This window comes from Macrobrachium rosenbergii, chromosome 10 (genome assembly GCF_040412425.1).
Source record: "Macrobrachium rosenbergii isolate ZJJX-2024 chromosome 10, ASM4041242v1, whole genome shotgun sequence".
In the NCBI taxonomy this organism is placed as follows: domain Eukaryota; kingdom Metazoa; phylum Arthropoda; class Malacostraca; order Decapoda; family Palaemonidae; genus Macrobrachium; species Macrobrachium rosenbergii.
Genome location: NC_089750.1, coordinates 11559282 through 11579450, shown reverse-complemented (window position 1 = coordinate 11579450; position 20169 = coordinate 11559282). Strand labels below are relative to the sequence as shown.

General features: G+C 32.9%; 1 long non-coding RNA gene across 1 annotated transcript in view; it reads left to right on the top strand.

Moving 5' to 3' along the window:
* Window positions 1–14005, top strand: part of LOC136842976 (uncharacterized) — a 19318-nt gene extending 5313 nt beyond the window's left edge. Inside the window, exons 2-3 of the long non-coding RNA XR_010854396.1 lie at window positions 9728–9894; window positions 13885–14005. This is a non-coding gene — a long non-coding RNA (uncharacterized lncRNA). The remainder of the gene's footprint in view (window positions 1–9727; window positions 9895–13884) is intronic.
* Window positions 14006–20169: the final 6164 nt, after the last annotated feature.

Sequence of the window (20169 nt, the reverse complement as noted above, 5' to 3'; positions counted from 1 at the left end):
AACCTTAGGTTTTATAATTTTTTTTTTTACTTTCTCAAAAAACAATATTTCTCATTAAGAAGCCGTGTGATTTTGAATATTTTGCCCAAAGATGGTTTATCACATAAATGGTGAAAGCAAGAGTTTGAATTATATATATATATATATATATATATATATATATATATATATATATATATATATATATATATATATATATATATATATATCTTTTTTTACTCACACATATATATATGTATATGTATATGTATATATATATATATATATATATATATATATATATATATATATATATATATATATATATATATTTATATATATATATATATATATATATATATACATATATATATATATATATATATATATATATATATATATATATATATGTGTGTGTGTGTGTGTAATTACACACACACACATATATATAATCAAATTGATTGAAACTGATTGATTGATTTCAATATTGCAGTAACTTAAATTGGGTTTCTGAATTTTCAGTAGACTCGATGTTGGAAATGTATCTGCATTTTTACCTTACTGATCCTTAATGTTGCTTTCTTTACTGGAAAAATTCGCCTTTTACAGTAACAACTAACTGGCATTGTTTTCTCTAAAATAACGCTTTCTGCTTCTCGGGAGTTTCAACATCCTCTACAACGATTTAGATAAAAAAATGTTAGTGTACCAGTAACACATTCTTCAGTTTTGAAATCTTAAGATATGATAATGATGAAAGTAATGTTTGTAGGGCTTTTTGAACGTACGTCAGTGCCTTCTTCCGCAGACAGTTTTCATCAGCAGTAAAACCCATTCGTTCTCAACGCTTGGCAGCCTTCATTTGCATCATCATTTCCTCCTTCATTTCGCAAATGTATTCCGCGACTGGTTGCTTCCAAGAACCAACGCGCTAACTCAGCCTAATTAACGAACTGGTACTATGAGGCAAGCTGCCGTCGTCGGTGGTAATCGGGAAACAGTAGGTTAATCTATTTAATCAGTTTGATGAAAGATTAGTGTGCGTAATTGTTATCAAGGGGAACACTATGAGATGGGCTCAGAGGGAAGATAACCCTCCGCGGTACCCTGAAGGCATTACTTAAGGTTCTTTGCAGCGTCCCTTCCGCCCCTAGTTGCAACCCCTTTCATTCCTTTTACTTTAACACTATTCATATTCCCTTTCTTCCTTCTTGCTATCCACCCTTTCCTAACAATTGTTTCATAGTGCAACTGCGAGGTTTTCCCTCCTGTTACACCTTTCAAACCTTTTAATTCTCATTTTCCCTTTCAGCGGTGAATGACCACATAAGACCTAGTGCTTGGCCTTTGACCTATATTCTATATTCCATACCATCCCATTCCATTCCATTCCATCCCATTCCATTCCACTGGGAAGATAACGGTGAATAGTAAAGAACGTAGTCCAAGAGATTAACTAAGCTGGGCAAGTCTTCCTATTGTTATTTATTTTTTGTTAGTCAAACTGTTCAAAAATTCTTACAGAACAGGCCTCTGAAACCATTTACTTGCTAAGCAAAATTTATGTAATGCAAAATGGCCACGCATGCAAAAAGGAGACAGAGAGAATAAAGAGCAAGGAGCAAATGAGGATAAATCATAGGAATAAACATGAGCACAGTAAAGTTGTGAGAAACGCTGATTGGAATCAAATATTCATTTACTCGCTTAAGAGGCAAAAGCATTTTGCGCACTTGTTAGATGAATCTTCCCAAATACAAATGTTCTGCATATATTTCTTTAATCCTCTTCATTATCAAATTTACCCCTATAAAAGATTTATGCCATTATATTTATATTTTAGTTTTACTGATTTTTCCTAAATCCTGCCTTCAAATACCAATATTTACCATCTAATTCAATATCAATTATTCCCTAATTATTTTTGTGCATTTTTATACAGATAATGAGGGTGTGAAATCATGTTTAAAAAATGTCTCCCATGTTTTTACGATAAATCGTTTGATAAAATGGGGAACATCATATCACTAAAAAGACAGTCCCTTTTCCACACGATAGTCACAGTATTAGGAAGGAAGGGGAGCAAGATGATCAACAACAAATGATAATGAAGCAATTGGTAGTAAGGAAGATAATGCAAAGGACGCAGTAAGAAAAAAAAGTGCAATTACCACATGGAAGGGGACAAGCGAGCAGAAGGGGCAAGAAAATGAGAAGGGAACTGGAAATACTATTAACTTACCTAAAGTGACAAGTCGGGTTGACTTGCTAAAGTTATGGTTCTTATTTCCAAGCAAATTGAAAATTATTTTCTGAAAATGCTTCACAGGGAAATATGCTAAAGATGGGCTGGAGAGGAGTATAGTAAAAGAGGATGTGAAAATAAACTGTAAAAATCAGCAAACATGTAAAACTAAGCATCAGTGGACAAGAGCTCAGAAATGAGACAGAAAAATCAAAGAAAAAAAAAACATTAAAATTGATGTTGCAAATGTTTTGATGGTCGGCTTTTGTGTCTTGGAAAACCGGGAGGAAATTACACATACGGAATTTCAGTCTTGGTCCAGACACGCAACCACTGGCTTTGGTTTTCTTTTACGGAGATGGCGAATCGTTTGTGTCATGCCAAAAACCGTTTGACCTTTCTCGACAGCATATAATTTATATATATATATATATATATATATATATATATATATATATATATATATATATATATATATATATATATATATTCATACATACATACATACATACATACATACATACATACACATACATACATACATACATCTCAGGTACCCACTAATACATACGTGACTTTCATTCATATGAACATGCATATTAACCACAAATACCTCTTCAGTTCGAATTTACTTTACTTTGGGATGACCTTACATCTATGTAAGTGACATGTGTAGCTCACCTGACCAGGATTCGAACCTATGCAGTTTGGCTTTGATAACGAAGTGAAGCAAGTATCGGTAAGCTATCAAGAGAAATATGGCTGATCTGACTCTGATATACATGAGATAGCGGAAATGGTTCTATGCTTTGGACCTAAATCAACCCACATTCACCATGACAGCTGATTGGTATCTTTTTTCCTTGTTAACGGAGATATGCGAGGTAGTTTTTACATAGTGCATATTTCACTCACAAGACATTTTCTTAATCACACTCACTAAACCATAGCTACCTCTTAATGTTGAGATCATTTTTCTTTGAGAATAACTTACACCCAAAAAGGATTATGTTTGGTAAGTGATTTCGATACGAAAGCCCATCTGAGGCATAATATTTTGATAGAAAAATTTTTGTGAATGAAATATTCATTAAGTTAAGTAAAAACGATCACACAAACTAAAATCAAAGAAAAATCCCTCCCATGAGCAATATCATCCTAGTCCCCAAAACACATTTTCGGGTACTGTTTGCAGGTGAGGTTCGCAAAGGAAGGTTACAGTGGAGAGATAGGGTGCACCTCAGAGATTGGATTAGATGTGTAATGAAGAGGACGCTCGCAAAGAACTTCATCAAACTATTGAAGATGAATGTCATTAAGAAAATTGACAAAGTGGTGGATTTGAAATATATTGTCTGCTAGAATTATTAATTCGAGTTGACTGGTTTCAGTTGCCAGGGTACAAGTCACAGAAGTGGGAGGCTGTCGTCGGTGGATCAGATCAGCCAGGTGGTGAACCACTTGCTAATTATAATTTCTAGGGATTACATATATGTATATATATATATATATATATATATATATATATATATATATATATATATATATATATATATATATATGTGTGTGTGTGTGTGTATGTGTGTATATATATATATATATATATATATATATATATATATATATATATATATATATATATATATATATATAATATGGGTGTGTATGTATTGCGGTTACGACATGGGCGAAATTCTGATGAATAACCACTCACTGAATAGAATACATTGAGATGATGAATAGTTTGGTTTTGTATTATTTACATGAAGGTAAATATTTTTGTCTCTCGTAATTTCATGAAATAATTCTTACGATACAATAAGTGTACATTCTGCATGCGTTGCCTTTGCCCCTTTTGCAATAGGAAGGAAGGCATGAATATATTTTTTTCAATAATACTTTACAACAACCATCATCGAAATTACAGAAGTGACTGGAATACATCGGCCACCTTCCCTGAATATAATTCTTTTTTTATATATATTTGCAATAAAAGGACATCTTTCTTTTTTGTCTGTTTTTTCCAATGGGAAGCGACAGTTATGAGATGCAAAATTAAGACGAGAGCGATAATACAGTACAAATAATGAAAACAATTTTATTAACTAAGGCTCGATTTTAACTACAAGACAAAAGCTTGGCTGTCTTCAAGGATTATATTTTTCTTGTCTCTTTTGATACTCTGCCGCCATTGTCTCGTTAATAAGAGTCATCCCTTTTTTCCCCCTTCTTACTCAGTTTATGTTCTATGATCTCTCATGATACGAACTGTTTTCCTTTCACCGAGAAACCAGGTTATTCTCAGATGGCCGGAAACGGCGACAGAAACTCCAGACTTTGCTCTTAGAATCCTTTGATGCTGTGAGAGTAGCGGATTCTGCCCGCTTTTTAAAACACGAAAATCTCGCAGTACAAAGTCAGGGGTGATAGTTTTCATGCTGCGGGAGTATTCAGAAAGTAATCTGCTAGTTTTCTTGTTTCGTCACTTCAGTGTTTTAGAAAGGTATTGAAAGATATGCAAACACACAGGCAGTAAAGTCACTCTAATGTGGGTCGGGTATCTTTACTTTAAGTTAATGTTCAGTCCTCCTCAGATGTATGTAATCTATCAGAAGAATTTCCCTTTAAAATAATAGCTAACCACCGTGGTGGCAAAGACAGTGCAGCCAATATACCATTAAATGTACCCTCAGATTTATATGATAGAAGTTAACGACAGAATTAGATCCAACGTAATCTTTTTGGCAGTAGACTCGACTCATGTCTAACGACAACGATACCCAAAAATTTACTTAATTTCTTTGGACACAGAAGTTTTATTCGGATAAGGATTCATGCTTGTTTTGTACGAAACGGTTTTATCTTAACCTGACGCTAAGGATGAATGTTTAAAGAGATAAATATTCCCGAATACACAGTTTATTGAAAAATGCTGATTTCAGTTAAAAATGCAATTTTATTTATCCTGTTATGAAACCTTCTTTTCATTATTATTTTTAAATCGTATTTGAAAACAATTTTGAAAAAATTAACTTCCTCTCTCTCTCTCTCTCAACACACACACACACACACAAGCAGACAAGATTTTGGAAACTATTGTTACACATTAATAAAAAAAACTAAATGTATATTAACAAGGTTATACGCATAGTTTGTGAATGTTTCCCGATCTGGAAATATCTCTATTCACGTAACAGCAAGCTTAATGTGTAAAATAAGCGATAAATTATATTACTTTTGTAACATAAATCATGCTATTATGAATTAAAAGTTAGAGTTACAAATAAACAACTTTACCTCAAAGACTTGAAAAAATTAGAATAGCTGCGTAACAAATCTATTCAGTTCTGTTTCAGTAAAAAAATTACCCCGAGCTTTGCGCCAACAAAAGACTCCATGAATAAATAATGAGCCTCTGAAATTTATTCTTTTGTGGAGAAGAATAGATTACACTTATTTATGCCACTACGCCCTGCAGTCCTTATATTTCTTAATAGCATTATTTTTTTAGAAATTTCTTATGCAGTTCGTATGTGGCAAGATACTATATACCAAACACTTCAAATATTTTAGAATTATCACAACAGCTAACATGCACACACACACGCACACATTATCTATCTATCTATCTTTATATATATATATATATATATATATATATATATATATATATATATATATATATATATATATATGTATATATATGTATATATATATATATATATATATATATATATATATATATATATATATATAAGATAGATAGATGAAAAAACATTAATCTATCTATCTTTATATATATATATATATATATATATATATATATATATATATATATATAAAGACAGATAGATAGAAAATGTGTGTGTGCGTGCTACTATGTGATAATTCTAAAATAAGTTGATGTTTGGTATATACTATCTTGCCACATAGGAACTAAATAAGAAATATGAAGAATATAAAAAAGCACGTGCGAATTGATTTGGCATATATATATATATATATATATATATATATATATATATATATATATATATATATATATATATATATATATATACATATATATATATATATATATATATATATATATATATATATATATATATTACCTACTAATTTCGCACGATGCTTTTTATATCTTCAAATGTTGGGTTAGAAGTACCCTTAAAAATCAAATTCATTTTACTTTACCCTCAAAAAGAAATTATATATGATAAGAGCCAATGTACCACGGTCAGAATTCGAACCTTTTCATTTAGGTTTGATGCAGAGGTGACAGGGACTTATCACCCAGCTATCAAGATTGAGTGCAAGTTGACTGTATCTCTGCCGTGTATATTCCTGGCGAATCTGGGCTCCCTACCTTTCTGCCCCATTGAAATGTTGGTTCATGAGTAACATAGTCTTTTGGTTCTCAGCATGTCTTTTTTCAGATACCTTATTTCCTGTTTTACACTAGCAGTGACTTAACCTCTGGGTAACCTCCACTGTAATGGTCAGCAAAGTAACAAAATTTATTTTAGAAAAGATCCTAGAAACGTTCTTAATGGGATGGGACTCAGATGTATAAAATACACACACACACACACACACTTATATATATATATGTATATATATATATATATATATATATATATATATATATATATATATATATATATATATATATATATATATATATATATATATCATGATTTCGTGTAAATTATAAGAAACCAGGTACTGTATATTCTTTTAGTTTTTTTCCATAAATGACATGTACTGTAAAATGAATATTCTGTTCGAATAATAATGCGTGACATCTATAACTGCAACTTTATATCATTATTGAATTGTTCATTTCCTACGGCAGGGATACAGCCGGTATAACTGTTTACTAATACTGCTTGAATCAAATTGCCAATAAAAGGTTACAATGCGTTCAATTCTGAATACAAAAATATCAGCATAGGATGCAAAATGTAACCACAAAATCACGGTACGCCAAACTGCTGACAATAAGTAGCTATAATTTCCCAGAACAATGAAATTTTACTATTATTCATATCATATCGTTTTCAGATGTGGCATGTAACTACATCTATAAATAATATGTAAGAAATCATTCATGAGAATGGAGGGTAAGTAAATTGATGAAGTTCTCTTAAGACTTTTCAACCAAGCACCAGAAACCTAGAAGGAAAGTTTCAGGTTTCATTCGATAGAAGCGAAATAATTACCGGATTCGTTTTACTACCTTCAGAAAATATGCGATTCTGCAATTAATTTCCAGCTTAGCTTTTGTCAGCAACCACCTCTGAAACCAGTTTATTATGCATTCCGGATGATACTTCGATTTGGAAATTTAAGCTTCAATGATTTTAGATGTTTGAGACATACCGATATATATTCGAGTTTCCTTAAATCCAGTGTTTCCTACCATGAATGATCATTTTGATAAAAAGCATTGATAACTGCATTTTTGACAAAAATCGTGTCAGCATAGATGAAATACAGAAAAGAGAGGTAATAGAAGCTTAAAAAGAATAAAATTTCCTGTGGAGGAAATCCCTTTTTCCGTCCCACTGCTTGATCAGTCAATTGCAGTCCTGGATATGAAAATGGTTATGAAACTATTTTCACAAAGGGCATGAAACCCTTTATAGAGAAGCTGAAAAAATATTTAAAAGGATTGCTGAAAGAGTGTGCGTTAGGAACTGAAAGACTAAGGAGATTACCTAGAAATGGTGAGATGAAAAATAATGTTTTCCCTGGTCGATGTAACAAAATGTTTTAACTATAGAATAGGAGTATTGTTTTTAGGCAAATTTTTGGCCGTTAATTCACTTGTTTCTTTTTCAATTATGTAAAAACGCCGCTGAAAAAAAATGTAATATAATAAAGATCACACGTATCTCGCAGCGGGAGTACAAGGGGTGCAAATACAGAATATGAAACGCGTGCAAAGGAAAACAAACTAATTTGAGCGTTGCCAGCGTTCTAAGTGGCTTCTGAGAATCTAATAGTCATTGTCACTGGAAGTTCTTACTACTCAGTCTTAAACTAACTGATGTTAGTTAGGCCTTCTGTTTATTCAAACTCTTTGTGGGCTTTCTGAGTCTGTTTTTAGAAGTGGTCGAGAATCAAATCGTCAGAGGCACTGAAGGATCTTGTTCATTCCTTCTTAAACCAAATGATCCAGAATTATGATATTGGTTATGCTGACTATATATTTTTTCGAATTCTTGTGGTTACAGTCTCTTTTGGTGCTTGATAACCTGAGATCAGATTTGTCTAATTTCACGGTTTGTAAATATTCATACACGCAATAATATTTTAATGATATTTCTCATACACTTTTAAATCTACACACACATAGAGGCAGTGAAAGAAGATTGGGGTAAATTAGGATAATTTATTTTCCAGCTAATAATAGAATATCATAATCATAATCGAATAGAGGTTATGTTACTGTGCTTGGCTTTTAATTGTTTCTGTATGCCGTCTTCAAATTCTGTTGCCATTTTCTGTCTAATCATCTGAGTCCTTGCGCTTTGGATTGCAAAACTTACAAGTGTGAAATGTTGAGACAATATTGTCCATAAAATGTTGACAGAATTATTCTTGCCATTCAAAGTATATCTTAAAGCCAGAATAAGAAGTTAAATTAGATACGGCATCTCCTTCAAAACAATACCAGCAATCCAAAGAAGGAAACATCATTTCTTGGAAATAGATCAAAAGAAAAAAATGAGAGCGTTCTTTACATTTTAATTTTCCATCTAATTAGTATTTGTTAGGGAGGGACTGCTGTTCATTATCTTTAAAATACAATTGCATCGCTTCTGCATGAAAGATATTAAATATGAAATCCCCGAAAGGATTAATAAAAATTATTACCTCTGGTAACAGGAACAACAACGATTTCAGTAACGTCACGTTTGAATGGAGGCTTATTCCCCGCAAACTTTTATCCTCGAGAACTTCTAAATCCTGCATGTACAGTATTGGGAAAATAGGGTAATTTAGTGTTTAAATACATTTGTTTGCAAGTGGTAGTAGTAAATCGTGTTTCCTTATATAACTCATTAACTAGTAATCTTCTAATATCCGTGATATAGACGCCTAAAAACCACAAGTTTCCGTTAACTTGGCTATAATTCATGAGTCGCCGACGACTTGTGTGTGTGAGTTCTTCCCAGAGAGACGAGTGGCCGATGGGTGACAGGCGATCCTGTTTCGTGACTGGTAATATTTTCCAAATTTCAACCAATAACCAATCGATGAAACTTACTTGTCAGACCCAGTAGACTCCAGTACATCATTAGTCGCGTGGTTGGCAGGTTAGTTGAAACGGTTGTACGTTTTCAATCTGTCGTAAGAGTACTGAATAAATTTCTACGCCTGAGTTACATGTTAGCTTTTTGTGAATGTTCTTTGAATTACACTTCCTCGCCAAAGAACGGCTAATGTGAAGTATTGCCCCTAAAAGTTTTAAGTGAATTGTTTTTTGTATTTCAGGAACGCAAGAAAACCAAATAGTTCTGTAATCTTGAGTCTTCGGTGAATGGCTCTGTATAGCTGGATCTCAACTAGTTGAATTTTGTCATCTGATAAGGGGAGGAGGATGAGCTATTCCACCAATTTCCAACACGTACACTCGGGTAATATGAAGATAGCAGCGAACGGTAGGTTTCCAGTTTTACTGTTCCAACTCCATTCTATCCTTTTATTATACCTCCACCCTTTTTAGGCGGTGCCTAAAGGGTGAGTAATCTCTCTTAACGATTGGTTGGTCGGAAGACCTTCTATAATAAGTTATGGGAGTTTTCTAAACTCTAACTTCATTCTGTAATCACTTGTTTACTTTATAGTAAAAATATTTGACTGCACTTTATTCTTTTCAATTTAATTACCATTCTTCATTGCTAAATAATTTAATGAAGTCTTTGAATTCAATTTAGTCTAGAAAACCTTCATTTTCGTCAGTTCTTCCCCTGAATAATTAAAGATATCTGCGTTTAAATTGAGTAAAGTAGGCTACATTTGAAGAAATTATTGTATTTAATCTTGAATAAGTCATGAAACCACTTACAATCTGCTAGGACAAATTTCTATCTTGTTCATTTTTTCATTATAATTAAAACCCTTGGCGTAGAGGAGGTAAGAAATTTTACCCCAGTGCGCCAGAGGAGTTCACCAGAGCAGGACGGTGGCTCAAATCAACCATATGTTTCTGGGCATAACGGCGTTGGTTTCACAGAGGCAAGCATCGAAACTACTTCATTGGTGTTTGGTGAAGGAACTGTTATGAATATTATTGAGGTTTTGATTAAATTTTGAACCATTTTATTTAAATGAAACTTACTAGACTTTAAAGTTTCATGATCCTAGCTCGTAAATTTTCTGGGTATTGGCTTCCAAGTCTTAAGTGACCTGACATCCCTTGAATGTCATAATGAGGTCTTGAGAGTTTTGTTTCCACAGGAGATCTTTTCCATACCTCCATTCAAAGGTTTCCTATCTCGCTTGACTTTAATTTCGTCAGGAGTAATTCTTTATTCTTGCAAATGGTATTATGACAAAGATTTTTGCTAGATATTCAAGTAAACAAAACTTATTTGAACAAGAACATAGCTATATTTTCTAACTTATGTGAATAACATACCATATCTGACCATTAGTGCAGCTGATGACTTGTATCGGAAAGTATTATATTTGTGAAAAGCTAATGATAAATCATAAAGGCTATGATTTTTTACCTAGTATGAAGATTAAATGTATGGAGGTGTAATGAAAATGAAGTGAACTGTCTCGGGGTTTTTGAACTTGAAATCAAATCAAAGAATATCTTGCTATAAAGCTGAGAGTAATTTGGTAAAGTTTAGTTAATCTGAAGATGAAAGTGGTTATGAAATTGTAAACTGCTACTGACATTTTAGTGAAATGAATATTAATCATACGAGATTATAAGTTTAAAAGAAATCCCCAAATCGGGTAAAGTGCTGTTAAAAAGTTTCAAGTACTGTATGGTGGTTAACCAGGTATGTTAACAACAAACTGGCTCGTGTCAGTCAGTGTGGATGTCTGGTGTTTTTGTGACATAAGTTGTAAAAACTGAGTACCTTAATTCATGCCACTTGAAATAATGTTTGAATTTGAGAATGAGTGCTGAGATTTAACAAGCAACTATGATTGAAAGCTTTTCAGATAAGTCGCGTACTGAACTAAATTTTGAGTTTGTTTAAAAGATGGCATTTTTTTTTTTTTTGCTTTTAGCTTAAGCTCTCTAAAATAAATTTTGCTAATAAAGCACAATAAATTCAAAACTTCAATAAATTCTGAGTTTTGACATTGAGATAGACATGCTGCAAGAACCCCACATGAAACTGAAAATGCGCTTGCCAACCAAACAACCGCTACAGTTCTCTAAGTCGATAAATAACTAAACATCCCCTTGGTAACTAATGGCTTAGGTTACGTTTTACTGCAGTGTTAGTGTAAGGAACTGATAGGGTTAATAAATAGGGCAAATTTATACTGATTAACGGGGGGTTGGAACGAATGTTACGGTGGAATTTCATACTTTTAAAAGTAGGAGCAAACTAAATTCGACATTTTTGGAATTTTTGTAGCAAAGTCCCATGGTGTAATGGAGACTGGTTAATGTCGACGTTTTGTATACTGAAAGAACCTTCAGGCAGCAGGAGTAGAAGGTGCGAAGTTGGTCTGTGCGGCTATATCGTTTACGGGGCAGGTGGTGTCATAAGGCTGTTATTTTTGTCATAAGCTCTTGAATATCCTGGTTCTCTCTGAGGTAATCTACCAAACGTAAAATCGTAATTTCCCCCTAGTCAAATAGATTACGGCTTTCAACTTAAAGCATAAGAAGATTTTTAACATGTTAATAATAATGTACATGATGGATTAAAAGCTAAAATTAAAACCCTGAAAGATTGTTTACTAGATTTTGGAATATTCTTGGATTCTGATAACAATTAAATTGTTAGTAATTTAAATAGTAAAGACATCCAACACCCGTTAATATTAAAATTTAGATTAAATATCAAATATATAAAGATAATCTTAGTTTTATTCTTAGCTTCCATAATATAAACATTCCTTGACGGGGCTTGATTTTCGATCGGCGCTGTGTAAATAGTGGATCGGTTATAAACTTCGATAATTTTTTGATAGATGATATTGAGCGTCACTTAATAGCTTATCAAGCGCAGGTATGACTGACCCTAACGTAGACTGTCACTGTTGTCCATCGTTATTAGTAGAAAATTAACAACTGATCAAGAAATGGCTGTACATTCGAAGAATATAACGTAAAGTAACGCAAAATGGGTTACCCTGTGAAAATTAGTTTTCTTTATATTTGTATTTATTGACCACAATAGCAAAAATTAAGTATTAAACGTTTCCAGACGCAAACTAAATATTCTACACGTGGAATCAATGATAAAAGTGAAACAATGTTTCAAGCTGAGCTGTTGAAACTATTCTCATATTACATATGATCTGTTACAAAGTTGATTAAGATAAACGAATCATCCAGTTCGATAATAGCTACTAAGCAAAAGCTTGAATTGCATCCGATCAGGCGAGAATGTTTTCCCCAGAGAACTAAAAAAATTGTATAGTAGATTCCTGTTAAAAGATTGAAGTTATTAATCAAGGAGTTGGACACGTGTTATTCAGACAAAGGAATTATTTTCTATCAGGTTTAGTCAGTCGGACGAGCGGTAAAAGTGTAATTCTAACCGGATAAAAGTTGTTACTTTCCAGCAATTCAATCGTGCCAACAAGACTGAGTTTGACGTCCCTTCCCCTCCCACCTCCCCAAGAAAAAAACATAAGCTGGAATTTGACATGCTTTATTTTTGCTACGATCAGACAGAAACTGCAGTTTTGGTTTACGGACTAGTTTATTTTTTTTATTTATTTTTTTTAACAAGCAGAACACCTCAATGGATGCTTGCCTAATGCCGATCGAGTCAAATTATATTAAGAAGTGATGCCGAGCAGTCGAGTTGACCCTAGTTATGACAACCATGTAATCAAAACGGTCTTCAAGCGTTCACTGGGCAAAATGTTCACGGCGGGCGATTCCCGAGTAACGCTCCGCCCTTTAATTTTAATATAATAGCTACATGGCCGGATGCCTGTTCCTTCATACAAAACTCTACTCCTATTCTATTTCTAACCACTTTACTATCCTGCCATCTTTCAGCGAACACTTTCGGTATTTTTCAACTGTATTATATTACACAATAATTGTTTTTCACCAATACTTGCTCTTCCAGTCAGCTCTTATGCCATATCTTTCTTGTGTCACCGCTCAGTGATTAATGAATTAGCAACCTGAACATCTTAGTAATTTGTTTCCGCTCTAGTACTTTAAAGATCTCGCTGTGGAATTAAATAACCTTTTCTTTTGAATTTCATAGGAAGTGACTATATGGTTTCATTGAAAGTTTAACGTTCTCTTATCTTCATATGCACTTAGCTTAGATTATCAACAGTAATTACGGATCAGATATAAAATTTATAAAATATATTACACAGATGTCTTGGTAGCTAATGACAAGAGACGACCATAATGACCTGAAAACCACTTTTAATTTATTGTTATTATAAGAGACACCTGATTTCTGTTCATTACTTTCCAGGTGGTTTGTGGCAATCCTTTTCGCAATCACTCACCGGCTTTGTCTTACTACGGAACGGGATCTTCAACGAAAACAAAATGAGCAACAGACAAGATACAGGGGATTGGCCATTGTAAGAGGTGCGGAAAATGAAGAATGAGTGGTGAAAAGGAAGGAAATGGATAGGAATGTTTAATGTACTGAAGAAAGGTCCAAAGGAGTTTGGGAGAACAAGAAACAAAAAATATGATTTAAAGGCTTCCAACGGATGATGGTCTTGGGAAACGATATTCGTGGTACTAACATTTTATTTATTTATATAATAGTGTATGCAACATTATTTCGTCAAGAGTGAATGATTTTAATGAAAATAGGTTCAAAGTGAGATTTATTGTACATGGAGTTTTCATAAGCTAAGTTACAACAGTTAACAATGTATGATTATAATTGGTGAAAGTGCAGTAGTATACCTATATCATGAAAGAAGGTTTTCTAATTTATCAGTTTTGAATGGTTCCGAAGTATCAAGCCGTAGATATTACCATGGTCGTATCTACGTTAATAAATAACAGATCAACTGACGGAAATATTTCAGGACCCTGTGCTCAAACATTTAGTCCACTTTTTCCCCAGCTGGAACCACCAGCTTCGATAGGCAATGTGAAGAGAGAGAGGAACTTCTCATTTAATTTATGCTTTTTTGTATGTCTGTTTCTTGACTGTTGAGGTTAGCTATTTTTGGATAGGCTAACCTCCATTACAATTTCTTTCTGCAGTATGATAATGATGTTTGGTTTCAAATACAGATATGACTGAATCACTTCTTCAACATATTTGCATAGAGAGAGAAACAGACAAACTTGTACACACACACACACACACAGAGAGAGTAGAGAGAGAGAGAGACAGAGAGAGAGAGAGGAGAGAGAGAGAGATAGAGATTAGACCTGGATTCGACATCACCTTGAATCAGTATCATCTACTGAGACATGGGGTCATTGATCTATCTTGCCTAATTTGTCCAATGCCTCTTCCTCCTTATCTTTTCATTCTGCTGAAATATTATGATCTTTGTTATCCGAGCTTTAAGTTCCTAGAATATACATTAATACTAGAATATACATACGTTAATGACTGACATTTTGTAATTCTTTATGATCAGAACTCAGTCATTATTTGCCTGAAAAGCTTGGCAGTCAACGATATTTCCATCTCAGAGCAAACAGTATCATAAAATAAATTGATTTAGCCTTTGCCTGTCACCCAAAGAAGGTAGTGGGCAGAATGAAGGATTGCCCTGGTAAATTACGAAACTTTGAAATTATGGATAGTGCAAGAGTTGAGACTTAAAAGGTCGTCTCAGACTCATTGATTGCTCTTCCCAGATGGAGAAAAACCGTTTTAAAGCAGCGAGACTCAAAATATCTAGGGTTGAAGGAGAGAAGCTTATAGAATTTATTCACATTTTTTAGTGTATTTGACCAGGCTGTAAATAGTAATTAATATATATAGAAGCAACTTGTTTGTTGCATAGGGGATATTTCATCACTGGATACGGTACAATTTTAGAGAGAGAGAGAGAGAGAGAGAGAGAGAGAGAGAGAGAGAGAGAGAGTGTGGCGGTTGTGGAGATGGGAGTGAGGGTGAGTTTGTTTGGAGAGGAGAGGTTGGGGGCAGGGTTTTATTTGGTTTGGTGACCTGAAATTTGATTTCCGTTAATATTCATTCTCTTTTTAAACTAGCAGCAAACAAAGCCAAAATAAAAATCTGTCTCTTCTGTTCCAAAATGAAAGAGGCAGTTTTATCAGTGAATGTAACATTTTATATTTCTCGATGGGAACTTGATACTGTACGTTTAATAACTAATATTACTGGTTTCAGATTTTATGAAAACAAGTTTACAATAACTGTATGTATACTCCTTTAAGCAAATTCATGATGATGATGAAATGAGCATTCACTCAACATTTATGCTCAATAACAGGGCTTAAGGGATCATTTTTGAAAAGGCAAGCCTATGTCATGTCATATTCCTTCTCATGGGGCGCGTAAATCTTTTTTTGTATGATAAGAAATATAAGTAAAATGAGCCAGCCTAGAATGCCCTGTTCTGGAAGGGACTACATCTCGGAATACACACATCACTCTTGTTACCGTGGTGATGAGGCTTCCGGCCAATTTCCAGGGATTGTGGGGTCGGCTGAGGGCGTTTGACCTTATGAATAGCAAATTGCTTCTTTGATGAAGCACCTCATTTAAACTTCATCAGAAATGTAAAGTTTTTTTTTTTTTTTTTGCTTTAGCGGGTAAATTGCACTGCCAGCACAGAATCATTTATGCAATCTTAACATAGTTGCACTTTACTTATTAGCAGCAACACGCCATAAAGGGGCTATTTAGTAAGAAATAAAATGGCATAAGGATTAACTGACTGAATTCTTTTCAATGATCTGGTGGAAAAATTCTAGGTAATCGACGCCGTATTGTTAGGAGAACGGTAATTCATATGAAACTAGACCTTTGCATCAATAGTTACTGGATAGAAAGTATTTTATATCTTCTTTGCAAATTTTTCCTTGCATAGCTGCAAATCTTGTCACATCTTCCAATATATCAGTTATATACATAGAAAGGTCTTTCGAGTGTTTTTTTTATCAAAAGAACAAAGTCCTGGATTTGCAATGAGGCTGCGCTGTAAAAAAAATTTTTCTTTATTGGCTATATTGTATTCATACTATTTTTTTTTTTTTTTCTCCAAAAAGAAAAACCAGACTTATCATTATGGAAAGGATAGGAAACATTGGGTGAGTGAAAATCTTTACAATGTGACAACAAGGGATCCAGGAAAACTAGTCAATAAATAAAAGAAATATCGATAAAAGAATATTGAAACTTCAATATAGTCCAGCTAATTATAAAAAGACCAAAGCTGAATAAGCAGAGTTCAAGTGAATGAGGCTGTGGTTTGTTTCTGTTTGTTTTCTCACCAGTGTATGAAAGATTCTGTTGATTGGGGAAGAAGAAGTTTTCTGTCAAATATGTATTCCTCTATATGAATTACTTTCTTATAAAGGTTTCTTTAATCAGCTAGAAAATTTGTATGCTTACAACAATAGAATGAGGCATACCTGGAAAGCACTATCTCTCTCTCTCTCTCTCTCTCTCTCTCTCTCTCTCTCTCTCTCTCTCTCTCTCTCTCTCTCTCTCTCTGTATCTACTTGAGTTTCAGTTATTTCTTAATAGAAAACCATTGCAGGTAATTATAAAGACTTCTTTAAAGGAATTCTCACTCATCATCTCTTAGTGAATTTTTATTTAGACATAAAATGCCTGAAATTATCAACTAGAAGAAAGTTACCCTGAATTTTGCGATAAAAATTTACTGACGTTATGCTATTCAGTGAACCAGTCTATAACTTTATCCACTATATACATATAATTTCGTTTCACACACACATAAGCAGCTCATTAATAATATTACACTAATATTATTATATATATACATATATATATATATATATATATATATATATATATATATATATATATATATATATATATATATATATATATATATATATATATATATATATATTATATAATATATATGTATGTATGTATATGTATGTGTGTGTAATATGTGTGTGTGTGATTTGTATGTGTGTGTGTATACTATGCTTATATATCTGCGTGCAGCCATTTGTATATCTGTGAATGTATTTCCATGTTTTCTCGTAGGGCCGCGGTTATGAATGTGTACCATAAATATACAAAAATGCAGTTTAGTTAAAGTTACAAGTTACTGCAAGTTGATCTGTATTCAGAAGAGTTCAATGACACTTTCATTCCCAGATACTGCAATTTCAAAACTTCTGGTGGAGGATCAAGTACTTATCCTTCCACCAGAAAAGCCGAGGCAAGGATTTTCTTATCCGAGATCCCTGAAGGACGAACCCTGAAAGAACAGTGCGGAATGAAGATGGCAGAGTGATGCCCCTGATCACATGCCACTCTTCCTCGGGACAGACTCAGAGCAAAAAGTCTCTTCATTTTTCTTCGCCAATCAGCTAAAAGAGAGGTCATTGTACCTCCGAAAGTTCTCGCTGGAGGATGAATGGACTCTGATCTTTAGTGCTACGGTTTTTCGTATTTTAAGGGACATTTTATCATGGCGTTATTAACATGGTATTTGGCAATACATTTTAGCATAAATATCGTACATGAGGGACATTTGAAGATGTAATATTTATTTTCATTATTATGATATATTATGCATATATATATATATATATATATATGAGTGACATTCCCATATATATATATATATATATATATATATATATATATATATATATATATATATATATATATATATATAAAATAATATATAGCTATATAATATTTATTATTACTATGTATATATATATATATATATATATATATATATTTATATATATATATATATATATATATATATATATATATATATATATATATATATATATATATATATATATATATATATATATATATATATATATACATATATATATTTATATATATATATATATATATATATATATATTGTGTATTTGTGTATAATATATTGTATATCAAGTGTGTTTGTCATCCAATATGATTATTAAATCTGAGATGTCAACATGTGAATCAGTAAAGCAAGAAATTATATATTTTTTGCTAACTCTCGTCATATTTATTAACGTTCTAAAAACATAATTCTGAATCATAAAGATATGTGATCTCAGTAATTAGTCTTTACCTTGGATTAACAAGAAAATATTTTTGTCTAACAGTTTTTAACATCTAAATGTTATGTAAGACAGAAACTGTTTTACATGATATAATCTATCAGCTGTCAGAATCTCTTACTCAAAAAAAAGTTCCTTAGTTAGTTTTTATTTTACTGCAGAATGGTGAAAAATATCATTTTTTGTTTTGATATCTGTGAATTTAGGGAGAAAAAAGTTCCTTTAGTGAAAAATGCATTGCCTTCCATCTAATTTATATCCGATATATCGTTCTAATTTTATTAGATCTTGCTTCCATATTTGGCCAACTGTTTCTGTTCTGTCAAGTAACCAGTTCCATTTTAAAAATGTAATACCTGATTTTAAATTTCCTCGCCTATGTCACGAGTACGGGAAACAAGTCATTAACGGTATTTTTATTCATAAGAGTATATTTGTTCATAACTCTCTCAGAGTTCTTTCAAATTAAAAAGGAAACCGCGATTAAGACGTCAATAAAAGATATTTGCTCTAAATTATTGAAAGTGCCTCGTTTTATCAGATTGGCTGTTATTAGATTTTAAAAGTCCTCGTTTCATTGGTCGGCGATATCTTGTGTGAATAAGTATGATGAAAATTTAAATTACCTTTTGCAAACTTATGAACGCCAATTCATCAAAGGATCGTAGGTTCCAGCGAATGATTAAATGGCCTGCAGACATTCGTTAAAAATTCTAATATTCAGTGAAGCGTCAGGCACTTGTTTACATATATGTGGACTTGATTATGTAACGTGGACGTGCCTTTATTGTTTTTCGGAAATATATTTCTACACTTGCAAAATCGCTTTCTTACTAAATTTATAAATTCTAATTAAGAAACGTGGAGGTAAAAAGTCATCGGGGAATCACTATAAATGTAAGCTGGAAACGATAAAATTTACCAGCTACTAAACATAATGTTATTTAGCTTTGAATGGAGTTGGTCTCATAACTGGAGATAAACACTCGCATGGGATGTGTCGTTACATTTGCTGGCTAGTACGGACAGAACACTCCCATGATAGATATCAAATGATACCCGGGACATACATAACAGAGCAAATTGTATTAAGGGTGTATTACCTAATTTGTATAAAGTACCGTTACTTACTAATTAAATGAAGATATAAAAGCTCTACAGAATTACTAAACAAAAGAAAAAGGAATACACGCCCTGCTTCGCGTTGGAATTGTTTGCACCGGAACGTTCCCCCCATAATTCCTATTAGGTCAAAGCATCTCTAAATTAATGTGGCTTCTGAAACTAAGTCCCCGTAGCGGGGTAGTGCCGTCAGTGCACCTTATGCGGTGCACTGACGCCATTATAAATGTTCTTTGCAGCGTGCCTTCGGCCCCTAGCTGCAACCCCTTTCGTTCCTTTTACTGTACCTCCTTTCATATTCTCTTTCTTCCATCTTACTTTCAACCCTCTCGTAACTATTAATTCATAGTGCAACTGTGAGGTTTTCCTCCTGCTACACTTTTCAAACCTTTTACTGTCAGTTTCCGTTTCAACG